Raw genomic sequence first — 23,585 nt, 5'->3', positions numbered from 1 at the left:
TAGGGGTTATTTGGCTAAATTTGTGGGGGGGTAGGGCTGGCTCCAGGTTTTCATGTGCCCTGGGCTAAGAGCGCCCCTTTAACACATACCACAACTCATGATGCTCCGATAGAGAAATAGCGGCATAGTACAATGAAAAATACTTCACTTTTTACATCTCATGACTGATATCCATTTTTAATAGCTCCAAAAACGGACAGTATATTACTCCATACAGTATTATGGCCACCGCATAGTGCGCTATACAGAGTAATGAGGCCCATATATTTCTCCATACAGAATCATTGGTCCCATGTAATGTTTGAAACAGTATATGATGAGCTCCACATAATGCTACAGTATATGTTGATCCCCATGGATGAAGCTCCACTGTTTTATGGGCCAAAATAATGCTCCATACATAATGGGCCCTATTTCTAATGCTCTAGTGTATAATATGCCCTGCAAATGCTGCTCCAGTGTCTGATGTCCACCTTTGGAATGCTCCAGTGTATGGTGGGCCCCATATATCATTTTCCAGAGTATAGTGCTCCCCAAAAATTGCTGTCCCAACATTGAAAACAATTAAATAAGTCTCCTCGCTATGGAATCCCTGTACTAGTCTGGACTCCTCGCCGTCCACATCGTCCATCTCACTGCACTTTGCTGTTTAGGCAGAGGGCGTACAGACGTGATGTCATTGCGCTCTATGATCAGACTATCACTGTCAGGAAACGCGGAAGACGTCATGGCGGTGGAGCAGGGAGAGGTAAGCATTTCAACTTTGCAAGTGCTGTGATCTTGAGCAAGCAGGGGGGGCCCACTCGTTGGCGATGGCAGTGGCATAGGGGGTGGGCATCGACGTGTGTGAGCCAGAAGGAAAAGGCTATGGCTGTCAGCCATACGAGAAAGTTCCAAAAGAGAGTCAACAGGGGGAACTTCATTGAACTCAGCACTGTGAGTACCTCAGATAAGAGCTAGAATGTAGGCCACACTACCTATCTGCAGAGAGAGAAATCCAAATTGGCTTCCAGGTTGACCAACTCCGTCTCCATCTGTACTCTGGGTCCTGGACAGCACCTACCAAGTACAGGTAAAGGAACTGCACGACTGTGTCTGTCATCTTTCTCCTGCGCCTGGCGCACGGCTCAGCTACATCATGCTCTGCGCACCATCTCCCAACTCTTTCATCTGCCCTGCGACTACGGCCCTACCTGTGCAGGTCTTCTACATCTTAGCTGCACCACAACATCTGCCCCACAGAAGCGACATTGCAGCGCTGGTCAATCTAATCAGAAACCAGAGGTGGCATCACGTATCATTCACCTATAAACGTAATTCACCCCTTTGCATGGACGCCCAGGGCAACGGAATGGGTCACCACCACCGTGACACATCCCTCTGAGACACCGGCCCGGTACCGATTAACCCCACTGCCCTGGCTGGCCACCCACACTCCATGTCAGATTCATCTTGGACTGGGGAATTCACAATTTGACTTGATAACCCAGGCATGGTATGTGGGAAAGAGCTACATGGACTAATGTGAAGTGTGGCCTTCTGCCTCATTCAGTTTGGGTGGGGGTGCAGGACACAAGGAAAGGGGTTCTTCCTGACTAGGAGCCAGCACTTGACCACTCAGTGCTTTCATTTTTTGAAACTTCAGAAGAGGCAGGCATATTTGATGGAGTTTGTTTCGGCAATGTAAGCCAAAACCAGTTCCTCATGCTCCGCCTTTAAAAGCGGTTAACCTACTCCCAGAAAAGGTATCATTCCAGGCGTTCCGGAGCTAGACCATGACGTAGGCTCAACACCTCCTGCCTTAGCTGCTATTGTGCTTTTGCCACTAAAAGCAGATGCACCACCACCATCATCACCAGCTGGCCCCCCCGCGCCCACGTCCGCGGCCTCTTCAACATTTTGCACAAAATAGGCACAAAATAACGTCAGATATATGGCACTGTATCAGAAGTGTACAGCTCTATTCAGTCAAAGGATAATTGTCAATCTCCATATATATTCCATCTGTCACACAGAGTTGCTCACAGGCTCAGTATGGATTAGACAAGAATATAAAAAGTAGACAAAGTGTACAGTATCATCAGATAGCAGGTATATATAGCATTGTTTAAACATTAACAATGTACGTCTATATATCAGGAGTAGTGTTGAGCCACCACGCTAGTGTCTTGGTTCGTCACACAGGAGGCAAGTTCGTCGAATGTTCGTCGAACTCCATTGAAAACAATGGCAGGCAAACACAAACACATACAAACACATAGAAAACAATTACAAAACACCTTAAAAGGTGTCCCAAAGCAGAGAAAATGCTCAGAAGTCTAAAATTACATATGGAAAAGGGCGACTACATTTAGAAAAGAGGTGGAGGAGTAAAAGGAGGAGGTGGAGGAGACACATATATAGGCTTGCCATTCCCTTATGAAGTCAAGAAAGGCTGGAATAAAAATGTAAAATACCAACCAAAAAAAAAAAAAATTCTGAAATCGAACACGATCATATACCGTCGGACTTCCCACCAATAAATTATGCCAACTGGCGATCGGGCGGCGTTATTCCCACGAACCACCAAACAGCGTCCATGAAGGCAAAGTGTTTGCTTTCCGGGGGCAGTATGATTGCAAAGCTGAACCTTAAAAGAATGTCCAAAAGGGCACCACCAAGAGTGGAGCCTGCGGCTTAATTGGACTCCACCTGGGAAACCACAACCATGCCACCTCAAAAAAAGATGCACATATTGAAAGCTTTGTCGATTGTGTGTGGGGTGTGGTATGTCCATTTGTAGTTGTGCTAGCAATTTGTCAGCTTTATTCCGTTAACGAATGAGACTCCAGCATGCCCCCGCGGTACATGTCAAGCTTACTAGAGGGATACGCGAGGCTGTGGCACTATCATGCCCTTATATGTCTGGGGCTGAATGCGCGCTACACTGAAAGGACCAGCTTTTGTCACTTACAGGTGCAGATAACCAGCAGAACACCGTTAGTGATGGGGATCTGTGATTCCAATTATTCCCCGCGAACGATGATTTCCCAGTAAGTGCAGGTCAACCACAATTCCTGAATTAGGCCTAACCGGCATTCCTGAAAAAATGCAAAAAATTACGTGTCCAAACCACAGTTGCTTTAGCTTTCTTAACAGCTCGGCAGCCGTTCTCAGGCCCAGTATGGATTCGACAAGATTCTAGAAAGTTGATAAAGGGTACCGTTTCACCAGGTAACACGTATATATGTAGCATAGTTTACACATTAAAAACCTATGTCTATACTGTATATCAGGAGCCAGGCTCAGATGGTTTCAGGCCCAGTATGGATTAGACGTGATTGGACAAAGGTGAGAAAGGGTACCGTATCACTGGATAACAGGTATGTATAGCATAGTTTACACATTAAAAACGTAGGTCTATATAACAGGAGGCAGGCTCAGACGGTATCAGACCCAGTATGGATTAGACGTGATTGGACAAAGGTGAGAAAGGGTACCGTATCACTGGATAACAGGTATGTATAGCATAGTTTACACATTAAAAACCTATGTCTATATAACAGGAGGCAGGCTCAGACGGTCTCAGGCCCAGTATGGATTAGACGTGAATGGACAAAGGTGAGAAAGGGTACATTATCACTGGATGACAGGTATATATAGCATACTTTAAATATTTACAATCTCCATGTTCTCAGTATGGATTAGACAACAATCTAAAAAGTAGAAAAAAGGAAATGTATTTGAAGCGTACACCAGTATACACTTTTGGTGGTATTTTTAAATCTTCATATATATTTCTGTCTCAGTAAGACAGTCCAGACTCTCCGCAATAGGAAATGAGAAGCATACAATTACTGACATAAATTCTAGTGATTGCAGAAATCTAGGAATTCCTATTCACGGGATAAAGTTCCGTCACAATTCTCAGAGGCGATGCAGACCCTCAATTAATTAGTGTGTGGAGACAGCGAAAACCTTTCTTTGTGAAAAAAGTGTTGCTGTATCTCAGTACCGTTGATCCCATCGCCATTACTCATATCCATATAATTTTGATCACAGGGTGAGATGTAAACATCGTGCTCACTGCCTATCATGCTCTGTCACGTAACTTTGGAGTGCAAAAGACAGAAGCCACAGGCCGTAGGCGATTCATTTGGATTGGCATGAGAGGGCACATTTAAAAATGTGCCCTAGAATGTCACACGTCTGTGGGTAGGAAAACTGTGAAAGCTGATGAGAAACCACCACTGCATCTCATTGTGAGTCAATGTCCATAAGAAATGGAAGCCATTGATCATCTGAAGCTAGATCCCGGCCAGCGGGACAGGGCATAGCTGCATCTTAACCATCATCTTCACCAAATTTGTAGTGGCAGTCCCAGTGAAGGATTTGACAGCCCAAACTACACAGTGGAGGAGCAGGGAGAGGTAAACATTGCAAATGCTGGGGCCCTGCCCAATCAAGGGGGCCCACTCGTGGGCATCGGTACTGGCACTGGGCCACTCATAGTACGGCGGTGTGTCTGACGGTGGGTGTGTACCCCCACAGTCAGAGACACTTGATTGCACTATGAGGGACCCTGTGCCAGTGCCCGTGCCCAAGAGTCGGCCCACCCACATGTCCAGGGCAACGGCACTCGCACGGTTGCATGCGCTAGGTGGTGACACCGGCCATGGGGGGGAAGGCAGCCCAGTTAGGGAGGTTTACAAAATGGCATATGTTGATGTGGGACACTCACCTGCTGCTAAAGGCGAAATTGGTCAAGTCCCAGGAAGGAGCAGACAAAAGAAAGCCATTTTTCTGTCAACCTATGTGTCATCAGGGTAAGGTGTGACAAAATCCTTGGAAACCCATGCATGGTTCATTTTAATGAAGGTTAGATCCTCCACATTTTGGGTCGACAGACAGGCCCTTTTTTCTGTCAGGATTGATCCAGCAGCACTGAAGACTCTTTCCGATAGCACACTTGCAGCTGGGCAAGCGAGCTCCTGTAAGGCATATTGTGCCAATTCAGGCCAGGTGTCCAGTTTAGCTGCCCAATAGTCAAATGGGAATGACCTGTGAGGGAGAACATCGATATGGGAGGAAAAGTAGTTTGTAACCATAGTTGACAAGTGCTGTCTCCCTACGGTACCTCAGCGCCAGCCACAAGTCTGGCGGCATGCACCAGCTCTGGAGGTACATGGTGAGAGTGGTGCAACAGTTCGGAATTCGACACTGACTTTGACAGCATTGAACACGTTAGTGCTGCTGATCTAGTGGCGGCGGAAGATGAGACGTGGAGGAAGGCCTGATTAAAAACTATACTCAATTGAAAGGAGCGGGTTCTAGACTTGGAATGCCCATACACTAAGTGTGTTGGCTGTCAAACATTTTCCCTGTGGGGTACACCTCAACCTTTTCCACAACAAGTATTTTACAACCAGCAAAACCACCCACCCTTGTTCGGAATTCGACACTAGCTGTAGCAGCACTGAACAAGCTAACGCTGGTGATCTAGTGGCGGCGGATGATGAGACGTGGAGGAAGGCCTCATTAAAAAGCAGGCCCAATTTAAAGGAGCGGGTCTCTTTGACTCGTAATGCCCATACACTAAGTGCATGGGCTGAAAAACATTTCCCCCTAGGGGGTACATTTTTAAAAAATTAGTTATGGGGATCATAGACACCCTTAGCCAAAAATTGAATGGCTGTAGCAGCACAGAACCTGTTAACACTGGTGATCTAGTGGCGGAGAATGAGGAGACATTGATGAAAGCCTCATTAAAAACTAGGCCCAATGTAAAGGAGTGGATCTCCTAGATTTGTAATGTCCATACACGCAGTGCATGGGCTGACCAACATTTCCCCATGGAGGTACATTTTTTAAAAATATACTATGGGCATCATAGACACCGTTGCCAAAAATTGGACTCTCTGTAGCAGCGCAGAACACATTAACCCTGGTCATCTAGTGGTGGGGAATGAGGAGACATAATGATAAATCATACTGAAATCAAATAAATAAATAAAAAATGTGAATCCACCTATGAAAGAAAATTAAAAAAGGGAGGGGCGAACACAGGTTATAAGATATAAAGCCAGAATGTGTTCAACAAGATATGCTTGTCCCTAGCAACAGCTCAGAGACAGAGATATAAATAAAAATATAATACAATAGAATTTCACTATTTTTATATTGGAGAGGTATACACTAGGTCATAAGAGGATGTTCCAAAGATAGGAAAAATGGAAAATATAAGAATAAATGGGAAGAATATACGTACATCTAATTTTAAAGAGATTTCCCCCTTTGGGACTAACATTTATTTTGGTTTCAAATTAGTAACGGGCATCATAAAAACGCCTTTGCACAAAAATTGAGTGACTTTTGCATCACGGAATATGTTCACCCTGGTGGTCTACTGGTTGTGGATGATGAGGATGAAGATAAGGAGGAAGATAACACCAAACAGACCAAATCAGGAAGCAGATACCCATGTGTTGTTGTGAAGAGGTGCATGAGAATACACCTCCACAAAAAAGACAATGTATTTGAGGTTATGCTTCGCTGTTTTCATTCAGTGGCGTACAGAAGTCTTGCCCAATCCAGCCCTTGTTCATTTTTTATAAGAGTCAGCCTGTCAGCATTGTCAGTTGACAGGTGGATGTGCTTATCTGTTATAATTCCACCAGCGGCACTAAAAACCCACTCTGACAGAACGCTAGCAGCAGGGCAGACCAGGACCTCCAAGGCGTAAAGGGCGAGTTCATGCCACGTGTCCAGCTTGGATACCCAATGATTAAAAGGCACAAAGGAATCCCAGAGGATGTTTGTATGATCTGCAAGGTACTCCCACAGCATCTTCCCAAACATTGCACTTCTTGTGCCAGCACCCCTTGCCGACACGATGAGTGGGTCTGAGAAAACTGTCCCTGAACTTTGCCATTGTTCTCCTGCCTGAGCTGGATTGTACTTCTGTCTCTCTCGCTTGGACTCCTTGGTTGTACAACAAACTCTGACGTCTGCTGCCAGCGCTCTCACATGGGAATTTTTTCAGTAATTCCCGCTTCAAGGGTATAGCAACATTTTTGTACACCTCTCTGCCTCTGGAGATTGAAAGTTCCCCTTGTAGTATGGGTCTAGAAGTGTCACCAACCAGTAATAAGTGTCACCGAAAATTTTTATAATGCGAGGGAAACGGGAAATGCAGCGCAGCATAAAGTCAGCCATGAGTGCCAGACTGCTAACAAGCAAGATTTCTGTGTCCTCACCAACAGGACGACTGACCATGCAGTCCTTCTTCTCATCCTCCTCCTCCTTGTCATCAGGCCATCCATGCTGAACAGATGGTATGACAGCTGTGCTTGTAATACTGTCTATAGAGCATAAAAGTAGCTCCTGTTCTTCCTCCTACTCCTCATTGTCTACCAATCCACATAGCGACAACATGAGGCTGGGCTGAATGTAATCACCCTGTGTGGTTCCTTGATTCATGTCCTCATGCTCTGCCTGCAATGCATCCTCTTTAATTGTAAGCAGAGAGATTTTCAGAATGCTGAAAAGCGGGATGGTGATGTTAATTATGGCATCATTGCCACTCCCCATCTTGGTGCAGTCCTCAAAGTTCTGGAGGATGGTACATATGTCTTACATATATTTCCACTCCTGAGGTCTTATGTGTGGAGTCTGAACTGAATATTGATGGCCTTGTTGATGCTGGTAGTCAACAACTGCCCTTTTCTGCTCACAAATCCTTTCCAAAATATGCATTGTAGATTTTCAATGCATGGGGACATCACACACCAGTCGGTGAGCCGGAAGCTGCAAACGCTGCTGAAGCACGGCAAGGGCTGCTGAAGCTGTAGCTCCCTTTCTAAAATGGGCAGACAGACGGCGTACTTTCACTAGCAGATCCGGCAGCTCTGGGTTGCTTTTGAGAATACGTTGAACCACGAGGTTAAGCACATGGGCCAGGCAAGGTACGTGTGTGAGCTCACCTTGCCTCAGAGCCTCCACCAGGTTCAAGCTATTGTCACACATGACCTTGTCTGGCTGTAGGTTCAGCGGTGTCATCCAAATATCTGACTGCTCTTTCAGCGCTGTCCACAACTCTTCTGCATTGTGTGGTTTGTCACGTATGCAGATTAGCTTCAGCACAGCCTGTTTCTGCTTGGCTGAGACAGTGCTGCAGTGCTTCCAGCTTCTGACTGATGTGCTCATTTCAGAGATAGAAGCTGAAGAGGAGAAGCATAAGGATGATCAGGTGCAGGAGATATAGACTGTGGGGGCAACCCTGGTTGACGTAGGGTCCACAATCCTTGGTGTGGGGAGGATGTGTTCCATCCCAAGGTCCGACTGGGTCCTGGCTTCCACTATGTTAACCCAGTGTGCCATCAGTGAAATGTACCATCCTTGCCCACAAGCACTTGTCTATGTGTCTATGGTTAGGTGGACTTTCCCAGTAACAGCATTGTTGAGGGCACGGGTAATGTGGTTGGACAAATGCTGGTGCAATGCCGGTATGGCACAACTAGAGAAATAGTGGCAACTGGGCATCGAGTACCTTGGGATGGCCACCGCCATCAGGCTACGGAAAGCTTCCATCTCAATGAGCCTAAAAGGCAGCATTTCAAGCATAAGCAGACGAGAAATGTTCAAATTAAGTATTGTGGCCTGTGGGGCATTGGCTGGGTATTTCCGCTTGCGCTCCAATGACTGGGGTATAAACAACTGAAGGCTGGGCTGGGACAAGGACGTAGATGGGCTTGATGATGGTGCTGGTTGACTGTAGGCAAGAACAAGTGCATATTCACAGGCATGGTGAGCTGGAGATTGGCTTGTTTGCAAAACAGTGGAAGAAGCAGTGTTGTCACCTACAAACAGTGTTTCTGGAGCCTGGGGTTCGGCCCACAAAGTCGGGTGCTTCTTGCCATGTGCCTAATAATGCTGGTGGTGGTCAAGCTAGTAGCTTTGCCACCCCTGCTGATGTGGGCATGGCAAGTGCTGCAAATGGCCTGTTTGGGGTTATCGGCGGAGTCTTTAAAAAATAACTAGACTTGGGAAGATCTAACAGTTGGAATGGCAGCTTTTGTCATGATGGTGTTATGGGGAACAGATGCACACCTTTTGTCTGTGGTCACCACACTGCTTCTTCCGGCCTGTTGGGGTGATATGCTTCCTTCCCCATGTGTGCTGCTGTCCTCGCTCTGCATGTCCTCATGCCAGATTGGGTCAGTCACTATGTCATCCACCACCTCATCTTCCACATCCGCACCCTGCTCCTCCTCTTGACGTTTTGGCAATTGTGTCTCATCATCGTCCACCTCTTGTGACCGTGGCTGCTCAAAGATTTGTGCATTGCTACAAGGAATATCATCTTGCCACCCTTCAAGTAGACAGAGCAAGAGGCACGAATCTCCAAATGGAAAGCTGAACAGCTCTTTGGAGTGTCCGAGTGTGGGATCAATTGTCTCAGGGCACTCAGCATTGTGGGGGGAAGGAGGTTCAGGGTGAGTAATATCCGATCCACACTCACGGCTACTCAGACTTGACTGTGTGGAAGACATGGTGTGGTGGTGGCTAAGTGACTGGAAGCATTATCTGCTATCCAACCAACAACCGTTTCACACTGTTTTGGCTTCATTAGTGGTGTGATGCGGTCCCCTAGAAACTGGGACAGGAAGGTCGAGCACGAAGGTGGGTCTTTGCTGTGGCCCACTTTCAGCTTGGCCATGGCCTTGTCCTCTGCATGCACCATCAGCATCACATCCACTACCACATCCCTTGCCCCTTCCCTTGCCCAATTTAAATGGACTACTGAAATATTTGAAAAGCTCAATACAAATGGATTTATTTGGAGAAAAATTATATGTGATCAGTATGCCTGCGAAGCAAAGATTTTTCCACCACAGATACACCAGGCCTCAGCCTGAGATAGCAGACTGTAGTAATTTTTTTTAGGTTTTGTGTTAATTTTTGAAAACATAAAATAATGAGTAGAAGAAGGCTAGCAGACGGAACTATGCAATGTATGCCTGTGAAGTAGAGTTGAGCGACTTTGGTCGGATCGGGTTTCAGGAAACAAAATTTGTTTCAGATGAAACTGGTCCGACTAGGGCAAAAAAAAGTCGGAGTTTCATTCGAAACCCGACCCCAATGCAAGTCAATGGGAAATAAAAGTCGCATTGAGCGGATGACATTCATCCACTCAATGCCGACTTTTATTCCCCATTGACTTGCTTTGGGGTCGGGTTTCGGAAGAAACTCCGACTTTTTTTGCCCTAGTCGGACCAGTTTCATCAGAAACAAATTTTGTTTCATGAAACCCGATCCGACCAAAGTCGCTCAGCTCTACTGTGAAGCAAAGATTTTTACACCACAGATATACTAAGCCTCAGCCTGAGATAATAGACTGTACAATTTTTTTTATTTTTTGGATAAAAAAGACTGCTGCATATTACGAGAGTGACAGACTGCCCAAAAAGGGAAGTTAAGCCTAAAATGCCTCAATTTTTGGCACACGGATGTATAGACCCCACTTTAAAATGTGGTGTCACGGTCCTGACTGCTGCGCGCTCCTCCTGGCGTGTCCCTGTGCCCCGGCGCGTCCTCGCGCCCAGCTTACGGGTTCCTCGGCGTCGGGCACCTGCGCACTGTAGAGATCCCGGTGCTCTGCCTCCTGGGAGTGATGACGCGGTGGCGCCACCCCCAACATGGCGGCGTCCACCAGCTATTTAGGATCTGTGTCTAGTCAGGTAAGGTGCCTGACTGTCGACTTCGGTGACGCTGTCTCCTGCAGAGTTCACTGAGTCTCAGGCCGTGCCTCTTGTCTACACCTTGCCTGCACTCTCCCTGTCGGCTCTCGCTCTGTCTCTTCTGCCTGCTCTTGCCTCTGTTATCTCCTGTGTCTGCCTCTGTCCGTTTGTCTCCTGCCTTGTCTCCCAGTCTGTGCCTTATCGATTGTCCCTCTCTATTGCAGCCTCCCGCCTGTGCCACCTGCTGAGTCTGTCTCGCAGCCCCTTCTCCGTTACTCCAGGTCCTTCTCTGCATCTACCCTGATTCCCTGTGTATCCTCTCCAGGCGTACCCCAGTCGCCCCTTTGGTTCTGGTCGTCACGGTTCTACCCTCCTTGGGCCTGCCCCTAACACTCTCTGTATAGGGGGTGGCCACACCTGGGCCGCTCGCCCTCGGGGGCACTGGAGCCGTGACCCAGAGGGTCCACTTCCGGGTTGTTCCTCATCGCCCCTGTAACAGCAACCATAACATGTGGCCAGTTTTTTAAAATAATGCAACATAGTGCTGTATATAACTTGAGTGCCAGATAGGAAAACACTGGCATATCGGCCTACAATCCACAAATTTTTAGCACACGGATGTATGAGGCGTGTCACAGATAGATCCCACTGTAAAATGTGGCCTGTTTTTTAAAATAATGAAACAGTGCTGTATGTAAGTACTGTGACACCCAGGACAAAAAAAGAAAACTGCCGTAAACTGGCCAAACTTTGAGCATACACAGATATGAGCAGACATGAAGATACCACTACGACAAATGTGTGCCCTGTTTTTTATTTTTGGGCTAACTAGTGGTGTATATAAGTACAGTTTCACCCAGGACAAAAATAGAAAACTGACGTAAGCTGGCAAAACTTTGAGCAGACACAGATATGAGCTGCCACAGAGTTACCACTATGACAAATGTGTGGCCTGTATTTTTTTTGGCTATATACTGCTGTATTTAACTACTGTAACGGCCAGGCAAAAAAAAAAAAAACGCTGTAAACTGGCCAAACTTGAGGCACGCACAGATATGAGCTGGCACGGAGATACCACACCAAAAAATATGTGGCCTGTATTCCAATTACACCTGGAGCTAGCTATATACAGCTAATATATCCTACAGGTAGCAGCAGCAGCACCAGAACACAGGAAGGGAATGGACCCTCTTGATGTATGCAATGATCTATATAAATACATACAGTGCCTGCAGGCCCTGCACTGATGTGTATAGAGCGACGTACACTCCCCTGCCTGCCTAACACTGTAACCTATATACTCCGGAATTAGTCTTTAGAAGGACTGTTGGTTTAGCTGGATGTGAGTATTTAGGATGGTAGACCCCACACTAACTAATAAATCCCCAATTCTGACCCTATCTAGGCAACTGCACGACCACAGCAAAGATGGCGGCGGCATTTCATTGCCTGGCAGACAATCCCTGCAGCGTGATTGGGTCTGTAAAGTCCGCCAAAAATACTGGGTGGAGCCCCGAGTTCCCGCCGAGTAATCCCGGAAATGCTCGGTGCTCGCAGAGTAGACTGAGTACCGTGATACTCGGGTGAGTAACAAGTAGTGCTGAGCAGGTTCGCTCATCACTAATAATCTTAGAGACCTGCAGGCATGGTACAGACACTCACTCATGTCTTACCTCATGCTGATAACAAATCTAATAGTGAAACTTGTTACTTTTCCACAATCTATTTATTAAAATATATTTTAAAAGCACCACAAGCCAAATATTATTTCTGTGTAAATTATTACAAACAAAATGGCTGCAATATTTAAAAAGGCAGTCAATATTTTAATTTAGAATGAAACAAATTTTTGATTGCTATAAATACTTTGCCAGACAAAATTATTTAATATTAATTATACCCACTAATTAGAGAATAATGTATGTGCTTTTCTACATGATACTGTATTTAGATGGCAAATGCATCATAGTTTTGTAGCGCAGCCATAAATGTCCCCAATTTCTTTTTCAGCAAGAATAAATAAGAATTTGTTGTTTTCTAGTATTTCAGCATAAAATTACTCTTCAAATGATTTTGGATGATGAGCCAGTGATGAGATGACTGGTGCGGATAGGTGGGAATAGGTTTCCAGAATGCAATCATTTTTTTTGGACCATTTCATTTTTTCTTCTTCATAATAATGGGAAATCATCCTTTTTCCATTTGCATCAAAATGTTTTCTAAAATGACCTGTTCTCTTTCCACTTTGATTTCATTTCAGAAATCTCTTCAAGATGTGGATTGGGTTTTTTTTTTTTTTTTAAATATAGTTTGTGATCAAAGACGAGTACATTATAATTTTATTATAAGGATGATTAACACCTGTTTTATTGAAAATAATTGTATTTACTAACATTGAAAAATTATTATTGGATAAAATTTTATCTGTAACTTAAGTAATATGTTTCTAAGGCATCATACAAAAATATTTAATATAGCTTCCCAATTTTTTATTCTATAGTAACCTTGCTATAATCATTTTCAATTCTGGAAAAAACTTCTGATTGTAAGGATAAACACATACAAGAAGAGATGTCTTGAACTATTTGATTTTTCTAGTTAACTAAAGTGTCAATAAAAACTGTCTCTCAAAATTTGCGAAGTCACAACTATATGTGAAGTTCCTATTCTACACTATTTAGACTTGGGAAATTATCTGTCTGCCTCAACAATTGCACAGCAATGGGATGTCTTTTTCTCACAAAGTCAAAAAACAAACAAATAGCAATATGTATAATATGTGTCTAGATATTAAGCAAACCCTTTGTCCAAATCTTACTTTATACTTGCAGCAGTAGCTTACAGTAGCTTAGAAAAAAAAATCTTTTCTTAAGGCATACATACGCAGATAGATTTAGTCTTTTAAATTATATTAGCATTTTACATTCAGAAAGTTTTGAGGAGTCATGGCTGTGTGAATGACGGATGTATCTCCCAGCATTACTCATTTTTAAGGTTTTGATGACAATGTAATAATGCATAATTTCTGCTGGAAAAAGAGAATGGACAGCACCTGCAAAAATCATATATTGATCTAATGCCACTAGGCAAAAATATATATATAACAGAACAAGAGGTTCTTAGTTTAACATTCTGATCAGACTGTATGAAGCCCATTGCCACTTCATGGCAAACCTCTTGGTGGGTCCCTATCACCTTAATGGAACAGAGCCGTATGCAGACCACTGCCGCAGCTAAAATGCACCAGCATGGCAGGCGGCCTGGTGCCTCATCGCTCCCATTCTGCAAGACAGAGTCACCATGACTCCAGACTCCATCATGACAGAACTACAGCAACAATGCCCAACACACAGCGCCAACCAATGAAAGGAGCATTGCAAGTCACCTTCCTCAAGCTCTCCAGTGAGAGGAAAAATAGGCTTTTTTTTTGCAATCTCCTGCTAATTAAAATCACATGTGCCAAATGGGAAGAGTGCACATTTGAAAAAAAAGGAAAGTTCACGCAATATGCTAAAAAAGAGAATGGACTGCACCACCAAAAATCACATATTGATCTAATGCCGCTAGGCAGAAATATATATATATATTTAAAAGAACATGAGGCTCTTAGTTTAACATTCTGATCAGACTGTATGAAACCCACTGCCACTTCCCGGCGAACCTCTTAGTGGGTCCCTATTGCCTTAACGGAGCGGAGTCAAGCACCAGCCACTAACCATTGTCATCACACGACTCTGCTCCATTAAGGCGATATGGACCCACTGAGAGGTTGACCATGACGTGGTAGTGGGCTTCATACAGTCTGATCAGAATGTTAAACTAAGAACCTCATGTTCAGTAATATATATTTTGCCTACTTGTATTAGATCAACATGACTTTTTGGTGGTGCTGTCCATGCTTTTTATTGGTTAAGACATAATTTCATTATATTTCAAATATAGTTTTGAAGAAAAGAAATAGCTCTTTAGTTTGAAACCATATTTCACCATATGTAAAGTATAAAAAAGGTGGTGAAAGGGTTAAGGATAGTGTTGAGCGATACCGTCCGATACTTAAAAGTATCGTATCGGATGGTATCGGCCGATCTAAAAAAAATATCGGGTATCGCCGATTCCGATACCGGAAGTCCCATTCAAGTCTATGTGACTTCCGGTATCGGAATAAGAAAAACCCTATTTTTGCCTTGTACAGCCTCTCTGGGGTCTGTACGGGCCTTTCGGGGGGCTGTGCCGGCCTGCCGGGGGGTCTGTGCAGGCTCCGGTGGTCTGTGCAGGCCTGCCGGTGATCTGTGCAGGCTCCGGTGGTCTGTGCGGGCCTGCCGGGGGGCTGTGCCGGCCTGCCGGTGGTCTGTGCAGGCTCCGGGGGTCTGTGCCGGCCTGCTGGGTGGGCTGTGCCGGCCTGCCGGTGGTCTGTGCAGGCTCCGGTGGTCTGTGCAGGCCTGCCGGGGGCTGTGCCGGCCTGCTGGTGGTCTGTGCAGGCTCCGGGGGGCTGTGCCGGCCTGCCAGGGAGCTGTGCAGGCTCCGGTGGTCTGTGCAGGCCTGCCGGGGGGCTGTGCTGGCCTGCCGGTGGGCTGTGCAGGCTCCGGGGGGCTGTGCAGGCATCGTCCGATGGGACTACAAGTCCCATCGGGCGATGCCTGCTACCATGACAGTGATTGACACATTAGCCAATGATGGGACAGTAGTAGTCCCATCATCCGGCTAATGTGTTGAATGTAAAAAAAAAAAAAATTACATGCTACATACATACAACATGCATACTACATACACTCACTGGCCACTTTATTAGGTACACCATGCTAGTAAGGGGTTGGACCCCCTTTTGCCTTCAGAACTGCCTCAATTCTTCGTGGCAGAGATTCAACAAGGTGCTGGAAGCATTCCTCAGAGATTTTGGACCATATTGACATGATGGCATCACACAGTTGGCGCAGATTTGTCGGCTGCACATCCCAGATGCGAATCTCCCGTTCCACCACATCCCAAAGATGCTCTATTGGATTGAGATCTGGTGACTGAGGAGGCCATTTGAGTACAGTGAACTCATTGTCATGTTCAAGAAACCAATCTGAGATGATTCGAGCTTTATGACATGGCGCATTATCCTGCTGAAAGTAGCCATCAGATGTTGGGTACATTGTGGTCATAAAGGGATGGACATGGTCAGCAACAATACTCAGGTAGGCTGTGGCGTTGCAACGATGCTCAATTGGTACCAAGGGGCCCAAAGAGTGCCCAGAAAAAATTCCCCACACCATGACACCACCACCACCAGCCTGAACCGTTGATACAAGGCAGGATGGATCCATGCTTTCATGTTGTTTACGCCAAATTCTGACCCTACCATCCGAATGTCGCAGCAGAAATCGAGACTCATCAGACCAGGCAACGTTTTTCCAATCTTCTACTGTCCAATTTCGATGAGCTTGTGCAAATTGTAGCCTCAGTTTCCTGTTCTTAGCTGAGAGGAGTGGTACCCGGTGTGGTCTTCTGCTGCTATAGCCCATCTGCCTCAAAGTTCGACGCACTGTGCGTTCAGAGATGCTCTTCTGCCTACCTTGGTTGTAACGGGTGGCAATTTGAGTCACTGTTGCCTTTCTATCAGCTCGAACCAGTCTGCCCATTCTCCTCTGACCTCTGGCATCAACATGGCATTTCCGGCCACAGAACTGCCGCTCACTGGATTTTTTTTCTTTTTCGGACCATTCTCTGTAAACCCTAGAGATGGTTGTGCGTGAAAATCCCAGTAGATCAGCAGTTTCTGAAATTCTCAGACCAGCCCTTCTGGCACCAACAATCATGCCACGTTCAAAGGCACTCAAATCACCTTTCTTCCCCATACTGATGCTTGGTTTGAACTGCAGGAGATTGTCTTGACCATGTCTACATGCCTAAATGCACTGAGTTGCCGCCATGTGATTGGCTGATTAGAAATTAAGTCTTAACACACAGTTGGACAGGTGTACCTAATAAAGTGGCCAGTGAGTGTATATACTACATGTAACATACATACTACATATATATTACATGCAACATGCATACTACATACATGCTACATACTACATGCATGCTACATACATGCTACATACTACATACATACATAATACATATATACTACATGCATGCAACATACATACAACATATATACTACATGCATGCAACATGCATACTACATATATACTACATGTAACATACTTACTACATACTGTATATACTACATGCTACATACATGCAACATACATACTACATACATAATACATATATACTACATGCATGCAACATACATACAACATATATACTACATGCATGCAACATGCATACTACATACACTCACTGGCCACTTTATTAGGTACACCTGTCCAACTGTGTGTTAAGACTTAATTTCTAATCAGCCAATCACATGGCGGCAACTCGGTGCATTTAGGCATGTAGACATGGTCAAGACAATCTCCTGCAGTTCAAACCGAGCATCAGTATGGGGAAGAAAGGTGATTTGAGTGCCTTTGAACGTGGCATGATTGTTGGTGCCAGAAGGGCTGGTCTGAGAATTTCAGAAACTGCTGATCTACTGGGATTTTCACGCACAACCATCTCTAGGGTTTACAGAGAATGGTCCGAAAAAGAAAAAAAATCCAGTGAGCGGCAGTTCTGTGGCCGGAAATGCCATGTTGATGCCAGAGGTCAGAGGAGAATGGGCAGACTGGTTCGAGCTGATAGAAAGGCAACAGTGACTCAAATTGCCACCCGTTACAACCAAGGTAGGCAGAAGAGCATCTCTGAACGCACAGTGCGTCGAACTTTGAGGCAGATGGGCTACAGCAGCAGAAGACCACACTGGGTACCACTCCTCTCAGCTAAGAACAGGAAACTGAGGCTACAATTTGCACAAGCTCATCGAAATTGGACAGTAGAAGATTGGAAAAACGTTGCCTGGTCTGATGAGTCTCGATTTCTGCTGCGACATTCGGGTGGTAGGGTCAGAATTTGGCGTAAACAACATGAAAGCATGGATCCATCCTGCCTTGTATCAACGGTTCAGGCTGGTGGTGGTGGTGTCATGGTGTGGGGAATTTTTTCTGGGCACTCTTTGGGCCCCTTGGTACCAATTGAGCATCGTTGCAACGCCACAGCCTACCTGAGTATTGTTGCTGACCATGTCCATCCCTTTATAACCACAATGTACCCAACATCTGATGGCTACTTTCAGCAGGATAATGCGCCATGTCATAAAGCTCGAATCATCTCAGATTGGTTTCTTGAACATGACAATGAGTTTACTGTACTCAAATGGCCTCCTCAGTCACCAGATCTCAATCCAATAGAGCATCTTTGGGATGTGGTGGAACGGGAGATTCGCATCAGGGATGTGCAGCCGACAAATCTGCGCCAACTGTGTGATGCCATCATGTCAATATGGTCCAAAATCTCTGAGGAATGCTTCCAGCACCTTGTTGAATCTCTGCCACGAAGAATTGAGGCAGTTCTGAAGGCAAAAGGGGGTCCAACCCCTTACTAGCATGGTGTACCTAATAAAGTGGCCAGTGAGTGTATATACTATATATACTACATGTAACATACATACTACATATATACTACATGCTACATACATGCAACATACATACTACATACATGCTACATACATAATACATATATACTACATGCATGCAACATACATACAACATACAGTCATATGTAAAAGTTTGGGCACCCCTATTAATGTTAACCTTTTTTCTTTATAACAATTTTGGTTTTTGCAACAGCTATTTCAGTTTCATATATCTAATAACTGATGGACTCAGTTATATTTCTGGATTCAAATGAGGTTTATTGTACTAACAGAAAATGTGCAATCTGCATTTAAACAAAATTTGACCGGTGCAAAAGTATGGGCACCCTTATCATTTTCTTGATTTGAACACTCCTACTTTTTACTGACTTCCTGAAGCACTAAATTGGTTTTGTAACCTCATTGAGCTTTGAACTTCATAGCCAGGTGTATCAAATCATGAGAAAAGGTATTTAAGGTGGCCACTTGCAAGTAGTTCTCCTATTTGATTCTCCTATGAAGAGTGGCATCATGGGCTCCTAAAAACAACTCTCAAATGATCTGAAAACAAAGATTATTCAACATAGCTTTTCAGGGGAAGGATACAAAAAGTTGTCTCAGAGATTTAACCTGTCAGTTTCCACTGTGAGGAACATAGTAAGGAAATGGAAGAACACAGGTACAGTTCTTGTTAAGCCCAGAAGTGGCAGGCCAAGAAAAATATCAGAAAGACAGAGAAGAAGAATGGTGAGAACAGTCAAGGACAATCCACAGACCACCTCCAAAGACCTGCAGCATCATCTTGCTGCAGATGGTGTCACTGTGCATCGGTCAACAATACAGTGCATGCATAACGCCTTTTTGTATGACCAAACAACTCAATCTTTGTTTCATCAGTCCACAGGACCTTCTTCCAAAATGTAACTGGCTTGTCCAAATGTGCTTTTGCATACCTCAGGCGACTCTGTTTGTGGCGTGCTTGCAGAAACGGCTTCTTTCGCATCACTCTCCCATACAGCTTCTCCTTGTGCAAAGTGCGCTGTATTGTTGACCGATGCACAGTGACACCATCTGCAGCAAGATGATGCTGCAGGTCTTTGGAGGTGGTCTGTGGATTGTCCTTGGCTGTTCTCACCATTCTTCTCTGCCTTTCTGATATTTTTCTTGGCCTGCCACTTCTGAGCTTAACAAGAACTGTACCTGTGTTCTTCCATTTCCTTACTATGTTCCTCACAGTGGAAACTGACAGGTTAAATCTCTGAGACAACTTTTTGTATCCTTCCCCTGAAAAGCTATGTTGAATAATCTTTGTTTTCAGATCATTTGAGAGTTGTTTTGAGGAGCCCATGATGCCACTCTTCATAGGAGAATCAAATAGGAGAACTACTTGCAAGTGGCCACTTTAAATACCTTTTCTCATGATTTGATACACCTGGCTATGAAGTTCAAAGCTCAATGAGGTTACAAAACCAATTTAGTGCTTCAGGAAGTCAGTAAAAAGTAGTTAGGAGTGTTCAAATCAAGAAAACGATAAGGGTGCCCATACTTTTGCACCGGTCAAATTTTGTTTAAATGCAGATTGCACATTTTCTGTTAGTACAATAAACCTCATTTGAATCCAGAAATATAACTGAGTCCATCAGTTATTAGATATATGAAACTGAAATACCTGTTGCAAAAACCAAAATTGTTATAAAGAAAAAAGGTTAACATTAATAGGGGTGCCCAAACTTTTACATATGACTGTATATACTACATGCATGCAACATACATACTACATATATACTACATGCTACATACATGCAACATACACACTACATGCTACATACATGCAACATACATACTACATACATGCTACATACATACACACTACATGCTACATACATGCAACATACATACTACATACATGCTACATACTACATACATGCTACATACATACTACATATATACCACATGCATGCAACATGCATACTACATATATACTGCATATATACTACATACATGCAACATACATATATACTACATACAATACATACATATAGACATACAGTACATATAACATAGAGTACATACTCACCGTCACTTGTCACTTTGATCCCCGAAGCCATTGTCCCCTTGAGGAATAAATATCAAAATAAAAAAACACCAATATACTTACCCCGATCCGCAGAAGTCCACGAGGGTCCCACGTCCATCTTGCGTGGAGAACAGCAGCATCAGCTGATGCTACCGTTCTCTACCAGCTCCAGGAATACAATGACGGAAGGTAGGTATCCTTCCGCACTGTATTCCTCCACCACTGTAAAAAAAAGTCCCTAGTCTCACTTTATGCCATTGCTGCATGGGAATGAGGCCGGCATCCAGGAACTTGGCAAATGAGCTAGCATGTAAATTTTTTTTTTTTTTTACATTCAACACATTAGCCGGATGATGGGACTACTACTGTCCCATCATTGGCTAATGTGTCAATCACTGTCATGGTAGCAGGCATCCCCCGATGGGACTTGTAGTCTCATCGGACGATGCCTGCACAGACCCCCGGAGCCTGCACAGACCACCGGCAGGCCGGCACAGCCCCCCGGAGCCTGCACAGACCACCGGCAGGCCGGCACAGCCCCCCGGAGCCTGCACAGACCACCGGCAGGCCGGCACAGCCCCCCGGCAGGCCGGCACAGCCCCCCGGAGCCTGCACAGACCACCGGCAGGCCGGCACAGCCCCCCTGGCAGGCCGGCACAGACCCCCAGAGCCTGCACAGACCACCGGCAGGCTGGCACAGCCCCCCAGCAGGCCGGCACAGTCCCCCGGAGCCTGCACAGACCACCGGCAGGCCGGCACAGCCCCCCCGGCAGGCCGGCACAGACCCCCGGAGCCTGCACAGACCACCGGCAGGCCGGCACAGACCCCCGGACAGTCGGCACAGCCCCCCCGAAGGCCCGAACTGACGGTGCATCATGATGCGCACAGACAGCGCATCATGATGACGTCATTTCGGCAGCCAATCAGAGCCACAAAAGTGGCTCATTGCATTTTGGACTTCCGATTCCGGTATCCGATACGAAAAAAGTATCGGTACTCGGTATCGGAATTCCGATACGGCAAATATCGGCCGATACCTGATACTTGCGGTATCGGAAAGCTCAACACTAGTTAAGAAGATTTCTTTGGTGATCTATTCCTTTAATTGGTTTATAAACTGTCTCTATACCTGCAAATTAAAAACCTGTGTTGTCTCCTTTGTGAGTATGTTCTAAGTGTTTTGAAACTGCTGAGATTTTTTTTTCCCTCCATCTCTGGATGTTCTTTTTTCTCTGAATACATATGTAGCCTTGACTTTGGCGTTTCCGTGCAATGATTGCAGGTGTTTCAACTAGTTCCTTTTTCTGCCAAACACAGGGACTACTATTCCATGTTAGTTACATGTTTCACACTGGTAACTCCCCTTTTCACGTAAAATGCAGATTCTTATGCAGATCAGAGTCTGGCCCATAGCTCTAAACAGCTAATTTACATATAAGAAAAGCATATCTTATTTTCTTTGTGATTTTTCTGATCAGCTAACCAATACCCATGTGATCCATCATGCTGATATATAGCTAAGGAAAAATCAGTCACTAGTCAGTACCATAATTTAGGCGTTATGCAGAAACCCGTAGGGCTGATTTTCTATGTGGATTAGCAAATTTTTTTGCTTTTAAGCATCTCTTTTAATACATTACAATAAATGTGAAGTGTCAGGAATATTTAATTTGTCAAGACATTTTTAATCCCACAAATCCCAGATATCACAAGCCGTGAAGGTCACGAGTACCACTCGCTGTGATCTTTGGAGCAAACCACTCTCTCTGCTGCCCCCTATAGTCCGGATAATTACACGATTGGCTGACGATCAACAGAGAAGGCAGTAACCTTTTCACATCACTTGGCCGGCTATCGGGAAATCAACGGTAGCATCACAGGGAATATGTGTATACACCTTGGTACAGTCACATCTAACTCTCCAATAACCTCAGACTGCTCGCCAACACCACTAATCTGTCTTGGTTGATTAGACACCGTACAGTAGCTTATGCCTTTGAGGCGTAGTTTACAGGACAGAAGGAACAGAACTTCTAAATTTTATATTTAATCCAAAGGGAGGCAGTGTTCATGAAAAATATACAAAATATTTTACAACGGGGGAAAAACAATACAGCATAAGTAGTTACATAAAATAAAATGGATTTACAGGAGAACTTACTATGCCGATCGCAGAGATGATTCTGTTTAGTCGAAGCAGTGCACTTCGATTTGGCCATCAATAAAAGGGTCCCTGCATATACAGGATGTCTAACTCTCTGCATGAATGCTGATGATAATTGGTATTGATCTTTTCTCAGACCCTGAGTTCCACCCACACACCCCTCTGTGATGACCTCACAACGCCCGATTGTGGGCTAGTCTCACCCCTTCATGATTTTAGAAAATCCCAATTTATGCAATAGCTCCTCATAGTGCGATCACAGGGTTTGCGAAGTTTGAGACTTGTGTGATCTTTTGTATAAGGATTTTATCTACCCTTAGAGACCACACATGGCCTAGCTGCTGGCAGTTATATGGCCCCTATGGCTTTGGGGAATTTTGGCAGGGGTTATAATAGTGAGAAAATGTGTAGTTTTGACTAGACATCCCAGTGCCGACAATGTACGTCACATTAATATAGGATTGATAAAAAATCCATTATTCTATGTTTTCTCCCAGAGACATACTGTCTGATGATTTGCTGTAACTGTAGTGATCATGGCTATTTGAAAAGGGTGTCAGATCTTCCATTGATCCCCTCAGATCCTAATTACCTTTTCCTGTCTCTGTCTCTGTGGACAATACCCATTCTTTTCAGTCACATAGACATAAAGAGGAATTCATCGCATTTTAATTAATCTGCTTCCCATCCCTGTGTACACTGCCATTTTACATAAAGGCAGCACGGAGTGCTAACTCCTAACACCTCATGAAAAATGGTACATGAAAAAAAAGGGAGGGGGGATATGAGGGACCTCAAGGATTTTTAATATCTGCTATGACGTGAAGTTTAATTTTTTTTCTGACATCCCTGGCTTTTTTATTGTCACTGTGTTATACCTCCATGTGTCAAACTATTAATTTAACCCCTTCACCACCTTGGATATATAGGTACATAAAATGTCGTGTCCCTGCATTTGATGCAGGCTCCGACACGGGGCCCGCATCTTTCCCAGCACGTGACATCTGATCTAATCAGCTGTCAGGTGCTTCTAACAGCCGCAGGTAGATCCGAGAACCACCCACAGCAGTAAGCAATTTA

The sequence above is a fragment of the Dendrobates tinctorius genome, unplaced genomic scaffold, assembly GCF_039654945.1.
Source record: "Dendrobates tinctorius isolate UK_male_01 unplaced genomic scaffold, ASM3965494v1 ptg000031l, whole genome shotgun sequence".
NCBI lineage: Eukaryota > Metazoa > Chordata > Amphibia > Anura > Dendrobatidae > Dendrobates > Dendrobates tinctorius.
Note: the sequence above shows the minus strand (reverse complement) of the source record.